At 45.6% G+C, this 20,102-nt stretch overlaps 2 long non-coding RNA genes across 2 annotated transcripts in view; one reads left to right on the top strand and one right to left on the bottom strand.

Annotated features, from left to right (window-relative positions):
* Positions 1–20,102, bottom strand: part of LOC121490987 — a 138,019-nt gene that overhangs the window by 43,892 nt on the left and 74,025 nt on the right. The gene's annotated exons all lie outside the window — the stretch shown is intronic.
* LOC121490988 lies at positions 15,009–15,868 on the top strand. The gene is made up of 2 exons (XR_005987822.1): positions 15,009–15,105; positions 15,460–15,868. It is a non-coding gene; the product is annotated as an uncharacterized LOC121490988 (long non-coding RNA).

Raw genomic sequence — 20,102 nt, 5'->3', positions numbered from 1 at the left:
CTAAACCACTGAGCACCCAATCTCCATGTTTTTATGACTCAACTGATAGTGAGAGCTGTTGTGTTTACTAAGCTCATCACATGGGAAGAAGTGTCAACAAAAAGGAGAAGACTCTCTCTTGAGTCAGTTAGGAACAGGTAAAGTGCAACTTCAGTGATTGTTGACCTTCCAGGATGAAAGCAACTACAGTGTTCAGGTACATAGACATACAGTAACTGTCAACAAACTAATTAAAAATTTTTTTCCCCTATGTTTAAAATAGCCCTGCCTAACTAGTAGCAATTGTAACACACACTTTACCAGATGGATTAGAAAGACCTTGAGATTTGTCAATGCGTCAAAGATCACGATACATTATTACCCCAGAATTACAATGAAGTAGTTATATATTATACCCAGTGGAGAAATCTACTCTTCATTCTGGGATCTTCGGTTGGTCACTGTAATAAACTAACCAGTCATTCAGTTTTGTCATTAGCACCTGGTTTCTACTATCCCTTCACTTTGTCTAAAGACCTTTGCTATGAGCTATAGGTCAGAAATGGAGTCTTTTGAAAGAAACATTAAAAGGATATGTAAAGAATTCTACCAGGTACTCTTAACAACTGACACACACACACACACACACACACACACACACACACACACACAAACTTATGCTATGAGGAACAGACTTTCCAGTATGACATCTGGGAATCTGAAGTGTTATCTGGATACACATGAACAGGGCGTATATGCAAAGATGCTGTGGTAGGGGCACCTGGCTGACACAGTTGGTGAAACATGCAACTCTTAATCTTGGAGTTGTGAATTCAAGCCCCATGTTGGGTGTCGTCACTACTTAAAAATAAAACATAAAAAAATAAAAAAGGACGCCTGAGTGCCTCTGCAGTTGAGCGTCTGCCTTCAGCCCAGGGCGTGATCCTGGAGTCCTGGGATCGAGTCCCACATTGGGCTCTCTGCGTGGAGCCTGCTTCTCCCTCTGCCTGTGTCTCTGCCTCTTTCTCTCTGTATCTCTCATGAATAAATAAATAAAATCTTTTAAAAAAAAGATGCTGTGGTAGACTATACAAAGTTCACCCAGTTTCATTCAACGCTTATTCCTTCCTAAGACATATAACTAGGAAACTGGATTTATCTATTGAATGAAAAGTCTCCCTAACTCTGGCTCACAAGGCATGGTTGGAGGCATCCCTAAGGCTGAGGGAAAAAGGAAAGAGGTTGGAACTGCTAAAACTTAGAACTTGGACGAGGGGTCCTGTGGAACTGAAACTTAACCTCTGAGGAGGGGCTGCTGCCTGAACACTCCTGGTGTCTCTGAGGGGGGTGCGGTGAAGGTGATTCTGCTGCTCCCTGGAAGGAGCTGTCACTGTCAGGTGCAGATACATTGCTGGTGTGACATTGTCAGGAACAGGTAGCAAATAGGAAGAAGCAAGCCCTATGTCCCTACTCCAGCCTTGCAGGCTCCCACAGTAAAGCTTATCAGGGAGTAGCTAGCAAAGGAGAAAAGTGTATATAGTCCCAGTCAGCAGCTAAGAGCTATTAGCTTAATAATGTGCACATCTAGCTTTTCCTATTTTCTAATTTTCTAATAAATGAACTAGAGGGTCATTTATTTACATTTCTCCTATTTGCAGTTATTTTCCCCTTCAAGGGTTCAAGCTTTTGGTTTTGATAATATTTGATTATCTTCTCTCTGCAAGGCAACCTTCCTGTTCATATTATAGAAGCTGGGGCTTTTCAATCATCGGGTACTGTGATACATCATAGCCTCCTTATCAAGGCCTTAAGGTCGTTAAGAGGAAGTGATGTGTACCATGCCCTACAGTGCTGGTACAGGGGCTAGGACCACAGAAGGGCTGAAAACTTACAGAGTGACTGGCTGATGGATGAGTAATGTGGTTTTACTTAAAAGGATTACTTCCCAGTCATCGTCTTTGCTCTCCTGCTCACACACAACTCGGCTTCCACTCCATACTCCACATGCGGCCAGTCTAGAATGATCATCCACTTCATCTATAGGCTGGGACAGGGTAGTCATCTGCTCATATGACTAGGTAAAAGCACATCTGCTGTCATTAAGCTTGGAAACAGGAGTGCTGCAATGGGAACGGAATTCTAGCAAGTTCACTGGGGTAGGCTTGCAATAATGGTTACATTGCCTAAATACCAAGAAAAATACCCAGGGGGGAATTCCATGTGGTCAATCCAGAGCTATGTAGCTGATTTCATCCTTACAGAACACAGTATCTACTTTTTGATTGTACTCCAACAGCAGGGTACACCACTTCCTGGGGGAATTCTATGGTGACGAGATGGGGGGACGGGAAACATCACTTACAATCACTTTGAACACAGCAAGATCAGGTTTCCTCAAAAAATTCTCAATGCAAACAACCCAAGTGTCCATCAATGATGAATTGATAAACAAAATGTAGTATAACCATATTATGGAAACTTGTTGAGCAACAAAAATAAATAAAATATTGATTCCTGCTTTACAACATGGATGAACCTTAAAAACATTATGCTATGATAAAGAAATTAGTCACAAAAGATCAGATATTGTATGATTCCATTTATATAAAATGTCTGGAATAGACAAATATTTTGATCTTTTGAGATAGAAGTTATATTAGTGGTTGCCAGGGGCTGGGGGAAGAGAGGAATGGGAGAAAAAAAAAACCCTGCTAACAAGACTGTTTTTTTTTTTTTTTTTTTTTTAAAGATTTTTATTTATTTATTCATGAGAGACAGAGAGACAGAGAGAGAGAGGCAGAGACACAGGCAGAGGGAGAAGCAGACTCCATGCAGGGAGGGAGCCTGATGTAGGACTCCATCCCGGGTCTCCAGGCTGCACTAAACCACTGTGCCACCAGGGTTGCCCAAGACTGGGGTTTTTTGGGGGTGATGAGAATGTTCTGGAATTTGATAGTGGTGATGGTTGCCCAACCTTGTACTAAAACTCACTGAATTGTACTGTAAATGGTGAATTTTATGGTACATAAATTATGTCTCAGTATTTTTTTTTGAAGATTTTATTTATTTATTCCTGAGAACACAGAGAAAGAGAGGCAGAGACACAGGCAGAGGGAGAAGCAGACTCCAAGCAGGGAGCCCTGACGTGGGACTCGATTCCTGGTCTCCAGGATCACGCCCTGGGCTGAAGACGGCGCTAAACTGCTGAGCCACCTAGGGATCCCCTGTCTCAGTATTTTTAAAGGAAAAAAATGATTCTGTTAAAAAAAAAAAAAATCAAAGCCATTCCCTATTGCCATGAGTTTCCTAGATGACTCAGTGAGTAAATGGTATGATGGCTTTCAACATTTAGCATTTTATAAAATGTGGCAATGGCAACAGATTTAAGAAGCTGACAGCAAATATGGGTTTTGCAGTGCTCTTTCCATAGAAGTCTGCAGGAGAGTTGATTTCATCCTCAAATTGGAACATCTATCCAGATGATTTCAGAAGTTGTGACGGTATGTGCCCTGTCCCCTAGCTAATTGTGATATTTCTTCCCAGTAGAGATGATCATCTATTTAGACTATAAGTTACTGAAAGACACATCGTGTTTTCTCCATCTCTCTTATATGTTACATATGTAGAAAATGCAGACAAATTTCTTTCCCTTTCCTCTAATTATATAGGAGGAAAAAAATGCAGCTCCACAAAATCCTACATTGAGTTTGATCCGTTTATTTTTAAAGATTTTATTTATTTGTTTATTTATTTATTTACTTACTTAGAGGGTGCATGAGCTGAGGGAGGGGCAGAGGGATGGAATCCCAAGCAGACTCTGTGCTCAGGGCAGAGCCTGATGCAGGGCTTGCTCCCATGACCCAGAGATCATGACCTGAACTGAAATCAAGAGTTGGCTGCTCAACCGAGCCACCCACGTGCCCCTGATCGCTTATTTTGTTTAAAAAAATTTATTGACTCATTTGAGAGAGAGAGAGAGGGAGAGTGGGAGCATGTGTGTGTGCAAGAGCAAGGAGGGGCAGAGGGAGAGCATCTCAAGACTCCTTGCCAAGCATTGATCTCATGACCCATGAGATCATGATCTGAGCAGAAATCAAGAGTCAGCTGCCTAACTGACTGAGCCACCCAAGTGCCCCTCCACTTATTTTTAAGTAGATGGAAGCAACTGCTGTTTCCATCTCCTTTCAAAAGAGCAGGGTACAGGAATTCATATCAAACATAGTTAGGAAATTCACAGTCCAGCATCCAGGACCTTTTTCTTTTATATTCTTTGATTGGGCTGAAGTACAGAGCACTTGAACTTTTCCTCCTTGTCTTTCTACTTTTTGCTGCCTCTGAATTCAATTCAGACTCCTAAAAGCTCCAGTTAGAGAGGAGACAAGGAGATGGAGAGGCATATGTGCCAAGCAGGGATCATGTGCCCATCCCTGGGACTATGGATGCCTGGGCATTCCATCCCACAAGAATTAGAATAATCTGGCAGGGCTCCAAACAGTTCTCTATGCTCTGTCCCATTCTGCTTTGACGATTGGCTATCTAATGCTGTGTAACAAATCATCCCTAAACTTATTACCTTACAACGGCACCTATTTACTATCTCTAGCTTAGCTGAGTGGTCTGGCTCTGTCTTTTGTAAGGCGGCAGAATCAGATGTCAATCAGGGCTGCCTTTGCATGACTTGGGTGGAGGATTGACTTCCAGGCTGGCTCCCTCACTTGGTGGCAAGTTCACGTTAGCTGTTAGCTGAAAGCCTCTATTCATCACCACAGGGACTTCTCCATAGGGTTGCTTGAGCATCTTCACATGATAGCTGGCTTCTTCTAGGGCCAGTGATCCATGACAGAGCACAGGGCAGAAACCATATCTTTTATGATTTTATGACTTTGCCTCAGAAGTCTCATTCCATCATTTCCATGACATCCTACTGATCAGATGGACAGGTCAGTTCATGGTAGGGTGGGGACTATTCAAGAGTATGAGTATCAAGAGGCAGAATCATTGTGTTGCCATTGTGGAGGCTGGCTGCTACATAAGCCCTAAGATAAAGGGCAGTTTCAATTAAATTAAGTGGGAATTCCTCTCTATATCCCACAACACAAACCCCAAATCCTGACGGGATACCTCCAAAGAGGCATATTGCACCTCTCTGCAGAGGTTCCAGAGTGATGAGGAGGGATTAGACAGAGGGAGGAAAAACCACTGAAGACAGTCGAAAGGATTCAGATTTATTCATCAAAAACAAACAAACAAACAAACAAACAAACAAACAAACAAACAGAAAGGACTTCATTAGAGTCTATAAATCAGGAAGGGGCTGGAAGAAAGCCTATTTTTCCAAATTACAGGAGCATATAGGTGGGCTCCCTTTTTAAAGCCAGAAAGTTGTAGGAATAGTCAAAGTTTCCTTGCAATGAATCTCACTCAGTACCCTGCAGTGATCCAGATTGAGAATGTAGACATCACCTTCTGAGAAGAGGTCAAAAAGTTTAACATGTTTCCTCCCAACTGCTCCTTGGTAGTCTCTCTAGGTTTGAAAACCTGCCCTGGAGGTGCTATACACACAGTATCTCAAGTGGCCATGAGACTTGGTCCTATTTATCCTGGGGTCCCAGGTGGCCTTGTTAGCATAGAACAACTGAAGGTAGGTTGGCAGGGCCACTCTGCAGCTGTTTTCTTTCTCTGTTGTTTTAGTTGGTAGGTTTGGTCCTGAGGTTTCCTGGGTGGGGTTGTCTCCCTAGGCCAAACCAGCTCTACAGATCTGGCTCAGATTTGAGGTGGGGGCTGGATTTCCCTCTTCTACATAGTTGTGTCTTTGAGAGACCAGAGTTGTTACAGGGACGTGTGTGTGTGTGTGTGTGTGTGTGTGTGTGTTGAGCCCCTAAAACTCCAGTTGTTATTTCCAGTCTGGATATTATGGAGAAATTATTGCCAATTGAATTATACTTTGGTTGAGTATTTGTGTTTATATTTAATATAAATACAGTTGATTAAAATGACTTGTGTCATGAGTAGGAATGCAGAGTTTGGGGAGAAATTAGGGGAAAATGGAAAAACCCCTTCCTTCCCAAAGTTCTTGGGCTTTTTTATCCCTATGATTCTGAATTATGTTTTGTGATTTATGTCCACTTGTGCTTTCTTTGTTCCCAGGACCAGGATGGAGGTGCTTGTGCTCTCAGCAGCTACTTGGTGCCTCTCTAGGTGCAGAAGGATGAATCTCTTTATGCTATGCTTTGGAATGACTGTTTGGTCCTGAATAGGATAACTTAAGAGTTGTGGGCTGGTCATAAGAAAGTTCTGGGCTTAGCCCTGCTCTGTCCTCAGCCAGCCTTGTAAACCAGAACAGGTCTCTCAGCTTCTCCGAGTGTCAGTTTCATCATTTAGCTCAGGGGTGATAAGACCTGTCCTGCTCATCTCACAGGCTTATGGAAAAGGACTGACTGGGATAATGAAGGTGAAAGTGGAGTAGGTATGCATGCTATTATTCAAATGAATAATAAGTACATGTCGAGCCACCACAGTACAGTTGCCTGCTGTTTGTCACTGAGCCTTGGTCATCTGATCAGAATGGGTGTTTGTGTTATCTCCCACCTGACTTAATAATGGTTCCAAATTACAGGCCATCTAGCAGGACTAGGGCCAGGTTTTGTGGGGTTTGAACAGATAGAGTTTGGGAATATCCTCTTTAAGGAAAAAAATGTGAACACCGGGCTTGAGCTCTCCAAGGTCTTGGAAGGGACTCATGAAAGTAGGGAACCCTGAACCTTCTTTAGCTTCAAGATAATTCTCTCCTCTGGCTTTCTGGTCTTTTTTTTTTTTTTTTTAAGAACTATGTTCTTGGCACTACCATGCCAAGTTTAGTTCTTTTTTTTTTTTCTTTTTAAGATTTTATTTATTTATTCATGAGAGAGACAGAGAGACAGAGAGAGGCAGAGACACAGGCAGAGGGAGAAGCAGGCTTCATGCAGGGAGCCCGACATGGGACTCGATCCTGGGTCTCCAGGATCAGGCCCTGGGCTGAAGGCGGTGTTAAACCACTGAGCCACCAGGGCTGCCCGCCTCTGGCTTTCTGGTCTTGATGCAAGTTTGACATCTGAGCATCTTTGCGAGAAGACCAAGATTCAAACACCTCTCCTCCATTGCATTTTCTGGGCTGGGAAGTTTAGGAGCCTTCCCAGATGCTGAAGCTAAATTCTACTGTGATATACTCTGAGCAGCCTCCACCTGGCTGTTCCCTGGTTCATTCAGGAATGGGTCATGATCTCTACCTCAGAGATTCTTGCCAGGTCTCCAGCCCTCATTTCACAGGTGGAGAAAATGTGGCCTAGAGATGGGCAGTGACTCATCTGAGGTCATATAGCCTTTTAACAGCAGAGCTTAGAGAGGAAACTGGAGCTCCTAAGTCCCACTTAGATCCTCTTTCCACCATGTCCCCCTGAATACTAGCCTTCCTGAAACTACTCTTGACTGTTACCTAATTGTCCGTTAGGAATCTGTTGTCAGTGAACCAGTTTGGTAGTCATTTATGCTTCTAACTGGGACAGCCTGTGTTTACTCATCAGTGACAGACAGGCTTGCCTTTGACTTGGCCAGTGTGGACTTTTTGCAGCCTCATCCTAACTGTCCCCAGGGGTCTGGCAGCACTGACAAAAGGTCAGCCCAAAACAGTTCCTCACTTAAGACCTGCCTGTAGGGTTTGCACCTGACACATCATAGGAGGTTCTCAGGCCCTGGGACCTGTCCCTTGGTATTGGTTCTGACCCACATTTCCTGTATGTGCTCTCCACCTTTTCCCTAGAAATTGACCCTTTGGGTGGATCTTGACTTTTATTTTGACCTTTGGTTGCCTCTAGCTCATTTTTCTCTGGCAAGTAACAGCCAGAGAAAAGTACACGAGCACCTGCCCCTATGCCCAAGCCAGAGCACTGATTCAGCCAAAACAGAAATTCTAAAGGTCCACTCAGGACCCCTACACTGAGGAGTCCACTGGGGTGTAGGGAGAGTACGTAGCTGTGTGTAAGGAGTCCACTATTCCCTCAGCAGGCTCAGCTCTGACCCAGTCTATCCCAATGACTCTAGACTGTAGGAAAGTCAGGGGCCTCGAACCACATTTGTCCCTCTGGGCCTAGGGCCAACACCCAGACACTAACAAACAGCTTCAGTTGTACTAGTGGTTAGGATACTGAAGTACTTCCATATGAGTGGGTAAATGGTTGTAGCTCCATGTCCCTTGAGGACCCTCTGCTGATGCAGGCCCCTGGGCCCCTCTGCCACACTCCCTAGGATCTTCTCAGGATCCACAAAATAAAAGGTTGGCCCTTGGCCTAGTGGGAGGTCTCTAAGACCCAGCCCTAGTTCTTAGGCCCGTGTCTGTCCTGATGTGGGGGGTCTGGCCATAGTGATGATTCAATATTCTGAATACTCTACCAACTTGAGCTAACCCTGAGCCCACTCTTCTGCTAGTAAATGGGCCCCCTGCAGTCTGTTTTCTGATATGAAGTTCCAGCTCCTGCTTCACTCCTTTCCTGGCAGTGTGTGCCTAATGATACCTTATCACAAGGACAGGGATCTAGACAGTCTTCCCAGGAAGGACTTTTGCAATCAGAAATATTGTTCTAGAGTTGACTGCTGAGTGACACCAGGTCTCTGGAATCATGCTGAAGACCCCTACCTGGGCTTGGCTACATTTCTGACACTCTTGGTTCTATGGCGTCTCCACCCCACAAGTGGTTCCAGTTCAGATCCCAGGCCTTCCCAGCCTGCCCTGTTTCATTGCAGTTAACTGGACTGTGCCTGATAGGTTAGGGAGGAATAAGGAGGGGCAGAGCATGTCTCCCACCACCTTTAAATGCCCCTACCCTCACAATGGCAGCCAACCAGCCCCCTTTCTGTACTCTCCATCTTCACTGAGGTGCACGCTCAGCCTGCCCTCTCTGGTTTGTGTGAGTCCCTTCCCTCCTGATGTCCAATCCCTGGAGGCCTGGATCCCAGCCAGCAGCTGGGCAAAAGAGCATCCAATGACTGTGGCTGAGGGTGGCTGAGTGTGTGGTTTCTAAAGTCTATCTATTCCCCTCCTACCTCATTCCTTTGGGTTGAAAATGAGGCTTAAGAGAGAAACAGAGGCTTGGAGCACTAATGGTGTATTTGAGGCATTGGTGTGGAAGACATTTAGGAGACAATTTTCGCCTCTGAAGTCCATATATGACATCACGCAGAGAACTGTCTGTTCCCCCAGGTATAGAAACAGGCCTATCTGAGACCAGAGAGTTTTAAAAAAAATAAAAACCAAAAAACTAGAGAGAGAGAGAAAGAGAGAGGGAGAGAGAGAGAATTTTTTTTTAAGTACACAACCTGAGCAAGGCATTTATCTAAGCACTTGGCAACCATATTCTCATTTTTTTTCTCGAAGAGACAGATTGCCACAGAGTTTCAGATGTGTAGGCATCTGAAGGCAGAGCTATCTGGGCCAGCATTCCTTTTGCCCTTCCTCCTTGGTGAGTGTTCTGATTTCATTTGGGATGGCAATGTACCTAGGGGAAAATCTATGTTTCCCAGACTTCTTTGCACTGTGACTAAGATCTGGCTAACAAGATTTAAGTGGAACTGTTTAGGAGTTAGGCTGCTTCATAGGAGTGGCATTCTTTTATCCCTCCTGCCTCTTCTCTTGCTGCTTGGAACTCACAGATATTACTGGCTGGAGTTCCAACAGCCATAGTGGACCTAGAATGGAAGCCATGCGTGGCAGAGGAGAGAAACAGAAGGAGCTCAGATCCTCATGAAGCCTTCACAGCAGCTGAGAATGGTCTACCTTTGGACTTATTTTATGTGAAGCAATACAAACTTGTGTGTTTAAGTCATTGCAGTTTCTATTTCTTGAAGATGAACAAAATTCTTAACTGACAGAAGATAATAAATCAGTGACTTAACAGATGATGCCAGGAAAACTCAATATCCACTTGGCAAAAGAATGAACTGGACCCTATATAAAAGTTAACTCAAAATGAGTTAAATGAAACACAAGAGCTAAAACTATAAAAGTCTTAAAAGAAAACACAAATGAAAACTTCATGACATTGGACTTGGCAATGACTACTGGGCTATGGCAGGTATAGACAACAAAAGAAAAAGTAAACAAATTGGACATCACCAAAATTAAACTTTTGTGGATCAAAGGGAACTGTCAACAGAGGAAAAAGGCAACCTGAAGAATGGGAGAAAACACCTGCAAATCACCTATCTGCTAAGAATTAACATTGAGAATATACAGAACTCCTAAAAGTCAATAGCAAACACCAAGCAACTCAATTCAAAAATGGGCAAAGGACCTGAACAGGCATTTCTCCAATGAAGATACAGAAATGGCCAATAAGCACACAGAAGGATGCTCAACATTGTTAATCACAGGGGAAATACAAATCATAATCACAAGATACCACTTTACACACAGTAGGATGGCTGCTTTTGGAAAAACAAACAAGTGTTGATGTGGATATGGAGAACCTGGAAATGTGTGCATTACTGGTGGGAATGTAGCAATGGAGCAGCCACTAAGGAAAATAATATGGTGCCAGGAAAACTGGATATCCACATGCAAAAGAAACATTAACAAAACAAAAAAGTTAAATATACCATTTGATTCCATAATTCCACTTCTGGCTATCTATACAAAAGAACTGAAAGAAGGACTGGCAGAGGTATTTGTACAAGCCATTTTTGCAATAGCATTATTCACAATAGCCAAAAGATATAAACAACCCCCCCCCCCAAAAAAGATATAAACAACCCAAATTCAATCAATGGATGAATGGATAAATAAAATTTGGCATGTCCGTACAATGGAATATCATTTAGTCTTACAAAACAATGACATTTGAAAACATGCAACAACATGGATAAATCTTGAAGACCTCATGCTAAGTGAAATAAGCCAAATGCTGTAGAAGTTCACTTGTATGCAGTATCTAGAGTAGCAAATTTGTTGAGACAGAGGAGAGTGGTTGGGTACCAGGGAGTCTGGGGGAAGGGAGTAATGGGGAGGGAGCCATTGTTTAAATGGCTATAGAGTTTCAGTTGAGGAGGGTAAAAAAATGAGATGAATAGTGGTGATGTTTGCACAACAGTGTAAAAGTACTTAAGGCCACAAACTGTATACTTAAAAATGGTCAAAATGGTAAATGTTATATTGTAGATATTTTGCCACAATAAAAAATATTAAGTTTAAATAAATCAATAAACCCTGAGTCCAAATCCCATATTGACAGATGAACTGAGAACTTGTTTGGTCTGAATCACACAGCTCCAGGAGCAGCTAGAGGAAACAAACGTGAATATCCTCTGCCTGCTCCTCAGCCCCGCCTAAAGGCTCTTTGGTGGAACAGGTTTCATCACCTGCCCTACCTCTGCATTCTAGATACCCTTTTATTTTATTTTATTTTATTTTATTTTATTTATTTTTTTTAAAGATTTATTTATTTATTTATTCATGATAGAGAGAGAGAGAGAGAAAGGCAGAGACACAAGAGGAGGCAGAAGCAGGCTCCATGCCGGGAGCCCGACGCAGGACTCAATTCTGGGACTCCAAGATCGCACCCTGGGCCAAAGGTAGGCGCCAAACTGCTGGGCCACCCAGGGATCCCCCTAGATACCCTTTTAATTCTTCGATTACCCATCTGAAGTTTCCACCTTGGAAATGGTTCTCCCTTCTGCAGGAGTGGCAATAAAAAGGGGGATTGGTGGCTGAGATCCAGCCTGAGGCTCTCTCCATAGGGAGATAAAGTTCAAGACACCTGCTCTAAGTAGGTGATTAAGGGAGCTGCCCTTTCTTTTGAGGGGATGAGGGATTTTGTAGAGCTCCACTGGTGGTGAATGGTTGCCTTGTTCTCCTCTAGAGTTAGTTACCTCACTTTCCTGCCCCTAACACTCTTCTCTCCTCATACACTACATCTGACACCAGCTGCTGGGGCCTCTTGGGTATTTGGCCTCCCTAGCTAGATTAGAAATTCTCTGAAAGCAGGAATTACATCTTTGTAAATACCATCTTCTCTTGCCCCATCCCCATCCGTCCCTCCAGCATCTGCCAAACGTGTCACCTAAGGGTCACAGCTCAGTAGTCCCCAGGGAACTCTGGCTGCTTCATACTTCCAAGCTCACATATATCATCAAAAGGTGACTTTAGAAATGTGCCTGGTTGTTCTCAGTTTACTTTGGAGGTCCAGGAAGGCCAAATCTGGGATAGTTGGGGAAAACTTGGGTGGAGGCTAGAGTGGGCAACATGTCAGTGCAGAGGGTCCATGCCATTGGTAATGAGTGCCTGCCACAGACTCCGGGAGATGGGCCTTAAAGCCTGGTGAGATGATCTTGAAAGCTGTCATCTCTCATAGGGAATGAGCCAAATGTTGGGGATAGGTTAGCAGGATCGACTGTGAGGAGGCCTATGGCCAACTTCAGGCCCAGAACTGTCTCCACTGGTCTGGTCACATGTGGGGTGGATTTCCTCCAACTTTGCCCTGCCCTTCCCTGTCTCCAAGGCTGGAGGATGATGGCAGGAGGAGGAGAACAAGGGTTTATGGAGTGCTGACCAAGCCCAATCACCCACTGCTTCAAACAGAGCCAGGCAACCATTCTTTTCCTCCACTTTCTGCCCTGGGACTGAGCCTCTAGGCCAGAATCAGTTTCCACCTTTAAACAGAGACCCGTTTAGAGACTTATAAAAATTACCCGGCTCCCACCTTTCCTCCCTGTACTCTTCTAAGGTCTTATCAAGAAAAACTCTGAAAGACTGTGAAATGGGCAAAGATCCTTTGGCGTCCTTTCAACAGAATGTCAGGCATTGTCTAGACTGTTGCCTGGACTACAGGACCCTCCCCGAGTCCTCTGATTCTACAAGGATCCATGCCTTTTATTGTTGATGATCCTGCATCTCTGTAGCGATACAAGTTAACTTGCACATGGCTGATGCTAAGACACAAATTCCTGTTCTAGGAATGCAAAGGAAGATGCCAGTTCTACATCTCTCAGCAAATCCCCCACCCCTGGCATCTCTGATGGCCTATATATATGTCTGCATTTTGGATTCTCCTGTGAACTGGCTGTAAAGTATTACTGGTTCCCTCATTAACTAATGAGTTAAATGAAGTTGAAGACTTGTGTTCATTTTACATTTGTGTAAGAGTCATGATGCTACTTAAAAAAAAAAAAGATCCTTTAACGGTTTCAAATATCCAGTCTTGTGTTTAAGCTGAAGGAATAGAGAGAAGGAGGGAAAAAGAGGATTGTAAGGAAGTGGGCAGGGTGGAAGGAGAACAGGGAAAGGAGAAAAAGCCAAGAGGGACAGGATAGAGGGCAGAGCTGGGCAGGAAGAGGAGGGGAGGGAAGAGCAACATAACAAGGAGGAGGTGAAAGAAAAGAATCTTCCTGTCCTGCAAACACATGCTCTTCTGTCTGGTAGAAGGAAAAGTCTTTATTTTGAGTCAGCTGTGACAGGCCCTCTCAGTCTCTTAGTCCGAGAGGCAAATTATTTTCTGCCTGTTGTTTCCCAGGTCACCAGTTATATTAAGCCACGGTCCCTTGGTGGCTGCCGTCTATAAATTTTCCACTCTCTACCCTTTGAGTCAGATCGCAAAATAAGGACATTTTGAAACTTGGACTCTTGGTGATCAGAATATGGAGATGTGGTCCAGGATACTCTCGGGTCTCATGGAGCTAAGTGGGTCCTTAATTGAGGGTCCTGCTTAGATCAGCAACAGGAAGGCAAGCAGAGCTGCCAGATTGCTCCCCCGAGTGTTCAGACTCTAGCCTGGCCCACTGAGGAGACCACGCAGTTCCCAGGCCTTAACAAGGCAGCAGGCTATAGCTTTGCCAGGGGGTTAGAAGCAGGCTCTTTGTCCTGAAATGCCTCCACTGGCCTGGCATGGATCAGAAATTTAGACAGTCAACTGTCATCATTCTAATAAGCCCATTCATACATAATAGGTCTTTCATCTATCTTTCCAAACTTATGTCCTGCCACACCTACCACACATCCTGCATGCCAGCCAGGTCAGCCTCCTTGGTACTCCTGGAACAAGTCAAATATTTTCATGCCTCCATGTCTTTGCTCTTGCTGTTTTCCCTGCTTGGAATGCCTTTTCCCTTTCTCCTCTACCTGGTGATGTCATACCCATGCTTTCCTCTTATTTCCAGGCAGAGTGAATGATTTTTTCCCTTGAGTCTTCATGTGTACATTATATACATCTGTACTTAGACACAACACTCATCACTCTGGTTTGTAATTATTTGCCTGTCTGCCAGTCTGTTCTTCAAGGACAAGAACCCAGGCTTATTCATGGGCTGCCCTGGTACTTGGTTCACATTCATTCAGTCACTTCACAAATTTATTGAGCACTGACTATGTGCCAGGCTAGATAGTGAACATGACTGAAAAAATATCTAGGTGCTAGATAGTGAACATGACTGAAAAAGATCTCAGTTCTCATGGAACTGACATTCTTTTTTTTCTTTTTTTTTACGATTTTATTTATTTATTCATGAGAGACACAGAGAGAGAAAGGCAGAGACACAGGCAGAGGGAGAAGCAAGCTTCATGCAGGGAGCCTGACATGGGACTGGGTCTCCAGGATCTCCAGGATCACGCCCTGGGTCTCCAGGATCTCGCCCTGGGCTGAAGGTGGTGCTAAACTGCTGAGCCACCCAGGCTGCCCTGGAACTGACATTCTTGCTGGGGAGGCAGACAACATACAAATAAACAAATAATGTCAAGTAGTAATAGGTGCTAGGAGAAAATCAAGGGGGCTAAGGGTACAGGGAATGGAGGAGGGCATTATTTTAGCCAGGGCAGTCAGGGAAAGCCCCTCTTGATAAAGTGGCATTTAAATAGACTCTTGAAGGAAATAAGAGAGTGTGTCATGTGGGTATCTGGGAAACAGCATTCCAGGCAGAAGGAAAAGCAAGTGCAAAAGTCCTCAGATGGGCGTGTGTCTGTGTGTTCAAGGACAGCAGCAAGGGCTAGAGTACACCAGACTAGTGAGTGCTGGGAAGAGCTGTAGGAGAGTGGCTCCAAGAAATAAGAACCAGGGGACCAGAGAACTTAGAGTCTTCAGGCCAATGTAGAAACTTCAGCTTTTATTCCAGGTGAGCTGGGGAGCCATTGCATTCTTGTCCCAATCTGCATACATACAGAGCACACTCTTCTGCTTGAATTGGCTCTCCAACTACTCTAAATCTACTCAAATCTTTGTCTTTGGGGAGAGAAGAGACTATTTATAGTCACTTATATCTTAGACCATTCATGATCATATATGACCTCCTGGCTACTTTTTTGGAGAACAGACTGTCCAGGGTGGGCACTCAAGAAGGTTATTGGTAATGTGGGACCATATGCAAGTGGCCTTGGAAGGACCATGTGAGCATGTCCCTGATTGGACAGGAAATGTGAGCTAGTGTCTGCTCCCTTTAATCTATGTTCTCCTCCTACTTCCTCCTTAGGGAAGTGTCCCTGCTGATGTGGATTTTCTGCCCCTGGCACCGAATGAACCTGGAGAAACCAGGCAAAACTCATGCCCCAGCCTGCTGAACTGGGAGATATGAATCTTGCCTGTAAACAATTCACCAGGAAAGTCAAGGCTAACTTCTTCAAGGAAGGAGGCCCATCATAGGGATTAATAAAAGGCAAAGCATGGCAAGAGAAACTAGCCTTTCCCAACTCCAGCATGCCAGCAGTAAGACTGTTGGCTCCGAGTCACCTTCAGGACACCCTGGCAAACAAGCACCAACAGAAGCTTCTCTGAGAGAAGGAATGAGACTTTGACCACCTACTCCTTCCAGGCCTTTTCCCAGGTACATGTGGAATATCCTTAATGCTAAAGTAGCCAATAAAAGTTGAAGAAGTCCCCTCTCTACCCTTCCACGCTCTCTCTCCAAAGAGTGATATCTCTAATGGTGGAATTTCAGGTACCAAGGAAAGCCTTAGGGAGGGGGTTTCCAGGAGCACCTCTATTCTTATTACAACAAAGGCTTCTATTCCCACCTCCCTTCTCCCAGGGAGGAACGGGGGACCTCGGAGGGGCAGAAAGGAGCCCGCGAGGACGGAGGGTTCCAGGGCGCAGGGGCGCGCGCGCCGCGTGCAGTGGAGGCCGGCGCCCGGCAGAGGGCGCAGAGGGCCCGCTGGGTCTGTCCAGAGTCCCGGCTCCCGGCTCCCGGCCCCCGGCCCCGGCGCGCTGCTCCCGCTCCTGCTCCTGCTCCTGCTCCTGCTCCTGCTCCTGCTCCTGCTCCTGCTCCTGCTCCTGCTCCCGCCGCCTCCGCGCCGCACACCCGGATCGCTGGCCCGCCTCCGCGCAGTGTGGGCGCCGTCAGGAAGCGCCTAGCTAGGCACCCCCTGCAGCCATCATCTGCCCCCCTCCCGGGAGGCAGGTCATTTTCCGGTCAACCTAGTCGCGGGTCTCTAGGTCTGGGACGCGCCACGCCCCCCGCGGGCCAACCTTCCCCTCCCGCAGTGCTTTCCCTTCCAGGTGTGGCTGGTGGGGAGGGCTGGTCGCGAGAGCGCGGGCCTGGGCCCCGGACCCTGAAGGTTAGCAGTTTCGTAGGGAGAAGCTGCAGGGGCGAGGTCAGAGCCGATTCCACCCCAGGCGCTGGCCCTCGGGCCACCGGCGCTTGGGTGGGGGCCTAGAGCCCAAGGCCCCAGGAAAGGAGGGAAGGCATCTGCAGTGTTCACTTCCGCAGGGCCTGGCATGTGGCAGGGGACATCGTTATTGAATGAGGGAACGAACTGGAATGGAATGGAATGGAATGTTAGAAATGGAAAGTGGTCTGAGATCTGGGTCTGGCCAGCCCTGTGCTGGCACAATACTGCCCAGTAGGGTTTGCCACACTCTCCTTGCTCCTCACCTGTCTTGTCTCTCTCCCAGGACCATTCTTCCCATCTCACAGCTTTCCTTTCACTTTCTGTCAGAAAAGCACTTTTCTGAGCTTCTGCTTAGAAGCTTTCACTAGCTCCCTGATCCATATCCCTCCTCCCCCTAGCTTTCAAAACTCTGGGCAGACATACATGGCACACTCTTCTGCTTGAATCTGCTCTCCAGCTACACTAGATCTACCCAAATCTTATGCATATAACTTGAACTAGCCTTCCTCTCAGGAGCTGCCCATCTCCTTTTTCCTTATCAGCAACACCTGCTCCCTTGCCGCCAGATCTTTCTCTTCCTGCAAGGGCCAGCTTCAGATACCATTTCCTTCCTTCAGGAAGCATTCTCCAGACTTTTTCAGTCCAGAGTAAGTTTTCTCAGCTCTGAGCTCCTATAGCATACACTCCCTGACACTTTTTTGGTACCAGTTACCTATAGGTGCTTTGTTATGTAGTACTCACCCATCTATCTTTTCTCTTCCACTACACTGTAAACATTTGGAAGGCAGGGCCCAAGTCTTACTTATCTTGGTATCTCCTCTTGCAGTTTATCACATATTTATTGAGCATCTACTACACACCAGGTGTAGAGTCTAGCATACAGACTATGGTCCCAAAAGAGGACCCAAAGGAGTCTAGGACACAGTGGCCCATGATGATGCTGGGGAGAAAAGACATTTAGGGCTTGAGGGAAAGTAGAGGGTGCGGCTCCAAAATGGAGCACTCACTAGGAAAGTCCCAATGACTTTCTTTGAGAGCACTCAGCATCCTGGATTAGGAAGCAGTCTCATTCTCTAAGGGAGTATCTGCCCATTTATGGAACCATTTACTCATCTATTCCCTCATTCATTCATTCATTCATTTTATAAATATTTGTTGAGTCCTTACTTTATCCTGGTGACTCATACGATTGGTCATACTTCAACCCCAAAAGGGTTGGCTGGAGTGTGAGTGTGTGTGTGTGTGTTTGTGTGTGTGTGTGTGCGTGCGCACGGTAGGGAGTACTATGAGCCTGGGAAGCTTTTGGTGTGAGTTGGTTCTTTGTCAGTTCCTGTACAGAAGCATAAGCCCCCCTGGAAATGGTCTTGGGAAATCCTAAGTTTTCATGGAGGGAAGCGAGGCCTCAACCCTCCCTTGAAGGTAAGGTACCCAGACTTTGCCTCATAGTTCACTTTGGAAGAGCTTACTCTGCCAGAGAATGTTCACTTCAAAGTCCTTTTCTTCTGTGATCATTCAGGGTTTTCCAAACAGCCCTCTGAGGTTAGGTCCATTTGCCAGTTGAAAAAGCTGAGGCTAGGATATTTAAGGTTTTCCCAAAGTCACTGGGTTGTGGCAGGGCTGGGCCCAGAGCAGGTCATTCACATCGTGGTCACCTCAATTTCATTGTAGGGGGCTTTGTCTTAGACACCTTTGGAATCCTATATGCTAGACTTTACAACACCTGGTATGTGTACATGCTCAACCTCCTCCATCTGTAGGTTATACCCAAGACTTTTGAGGAGCCAATCAGAAGACAGGAATCTCTGGCTCTCTGTAATGAAAGCAGCAGGTCTCTGGAATAGGACATTTTAAATTTCAAATCAAAGTGGTAGCCCCTATCCTATCTGGCCACTAGTTCTGTTTTCTCAGAAATTCAGTAGTAACTAATTACTGAATCCTAACTCCAGGTGATTTCCAAACTCCAATCTCAATGCCTCAATTCTAACCACTCTTTTAAATCATTCATTCCTTAATTCTAACCATTATACACCTCTAAGGATCACTCAGCCCTTCCAAGATCCTGGTGGCCTGATGCTATCATTAATACCATCCTCCATATAGTCAGTCCACAGTGTGGTGAAGCCTGCTGCCCTAGTATTCAGAAGCAAGAAGGTACAAAATGAGAATGCAAGCAGCTGAGGGCCGTGGTCCTGGTAACACCATGAATTTGTCTTCATTATGAAAGTGGCACTTTTCCTCCCCCAGCGTCCAGGCCTTCATGTTTTCCTCAGGCCCTTCTGGAAGAGGAGAAAAGAAATTGGGTGTTCACCGTTTTAGAAATCCCTTTTAGGAAGACCTTTAGAGAGGCCTACAACAGGCTAGGCTAACCAGAAGAGATGAAGCGTTAATGGGATTCCAGCCATTCAGGCCCTCATTCATTCAACAAGTATACTAACAGCTGAATGTGCCCGAGCACCCTGGCAAGCTGTGATTCAGGTATAGTTCCTGCCCTCTGGCCGATTGCTATCTCGAGGTAGCTGATTTCCTTTGACCACTGGCCCTGTGTTATAGGTGCCTGTGTTCCACGCTTTTTCATGCCCTATTTTGTTTAATTGCTACAACCCCAATGAAAAGAAACTACTATTTTGTAGGTAAAGGAACTGAGGCTCAGCTCTGGTAAAGGGTGAAGCATTTAGACTCAAATGCTAAATACCTTTTCCTGCATTGCCTCTGGGTGCGGCAGGGGAGGGAAGTTTTCCAGTAACTGACATCTGTTCCCGAGTCTAGTGGCCTCCAGCACCACCTAGGCCCCGGCGGCGAAGGGGGTGCCAGGGGATTGGTGCAGATTCCCTCCCAGGCCCGCCCACCCCTGCTACGCTCAGCCTCCCCGGTCGCAGGCTCCGGGGGCGGAGCCAGAAGCTGTTAGAGCCGTAACCTGCTGTCGGCAGTGCGCCGCAGCCCGGGCTCCTGATTGCTGTCTTTTCCTTGCGTCTTGGTTGCTGTCTTTTCCTTGCGTCTGACTCTACCCGTTTCCCTGTTGACCACCTGGATTCCAAGCCACTGGAGAGTCATGGCCTACTCTCGCTTCCCATTAAAGTCACGGTCAGACCAGCTTTGTCCCCAAAGCCCTGCCTTACAGGAAGCACCTCTGCTTCCACTTTACTATCACCATAAAAATAATGCTATTTAGTTAATCGATATTTCAGGCCACTACTCCATCTGGCCTTGTAGAGAATGACCCCTGCCCTTAAGGTGTTTACAACGTGGTTATAAAAAAAAAAAAGGAACTAATAGAGTATTTTAATAGATCACATTTGTAGAACACTAACTGCGTGCCAGGTGCTGTAGCTTTTAATAAAGATTAGCTCATTTAGTGTAGGGCAACATCAACACATCACAGCAACTTTTCCCCTGCAACATATAGCAGAGGTGGGAAGAGCTAGGAGAATGTCGTCAGAAGAACTTACAGTTAAATTTAAATCAGGCCCAATGCTAGCTGAACAATGCTTGGAAGTTACCTAACCAGTCT

This window comes from Vulpes lagopus, chromosome 5 (genome assembly GCF_018345385.1).
Source record: "Vulpes lagopus strain Blue_001 chromosome 5, ASM1834538v1, whole genome shotgun sequence".
Classification (NCBI taxonomy): domain Eukaryota; kingdom Metazoa; phylum Chordata; class Mammalia; order Carnivora; family Canidae; genus Vulpes; species Vulpes lagopus.
The sequence above is the reverse complement of the archived record's forward strand: the minus strand, read 5'-3'. Positions and strand labels throughout refer to the sequence as shown.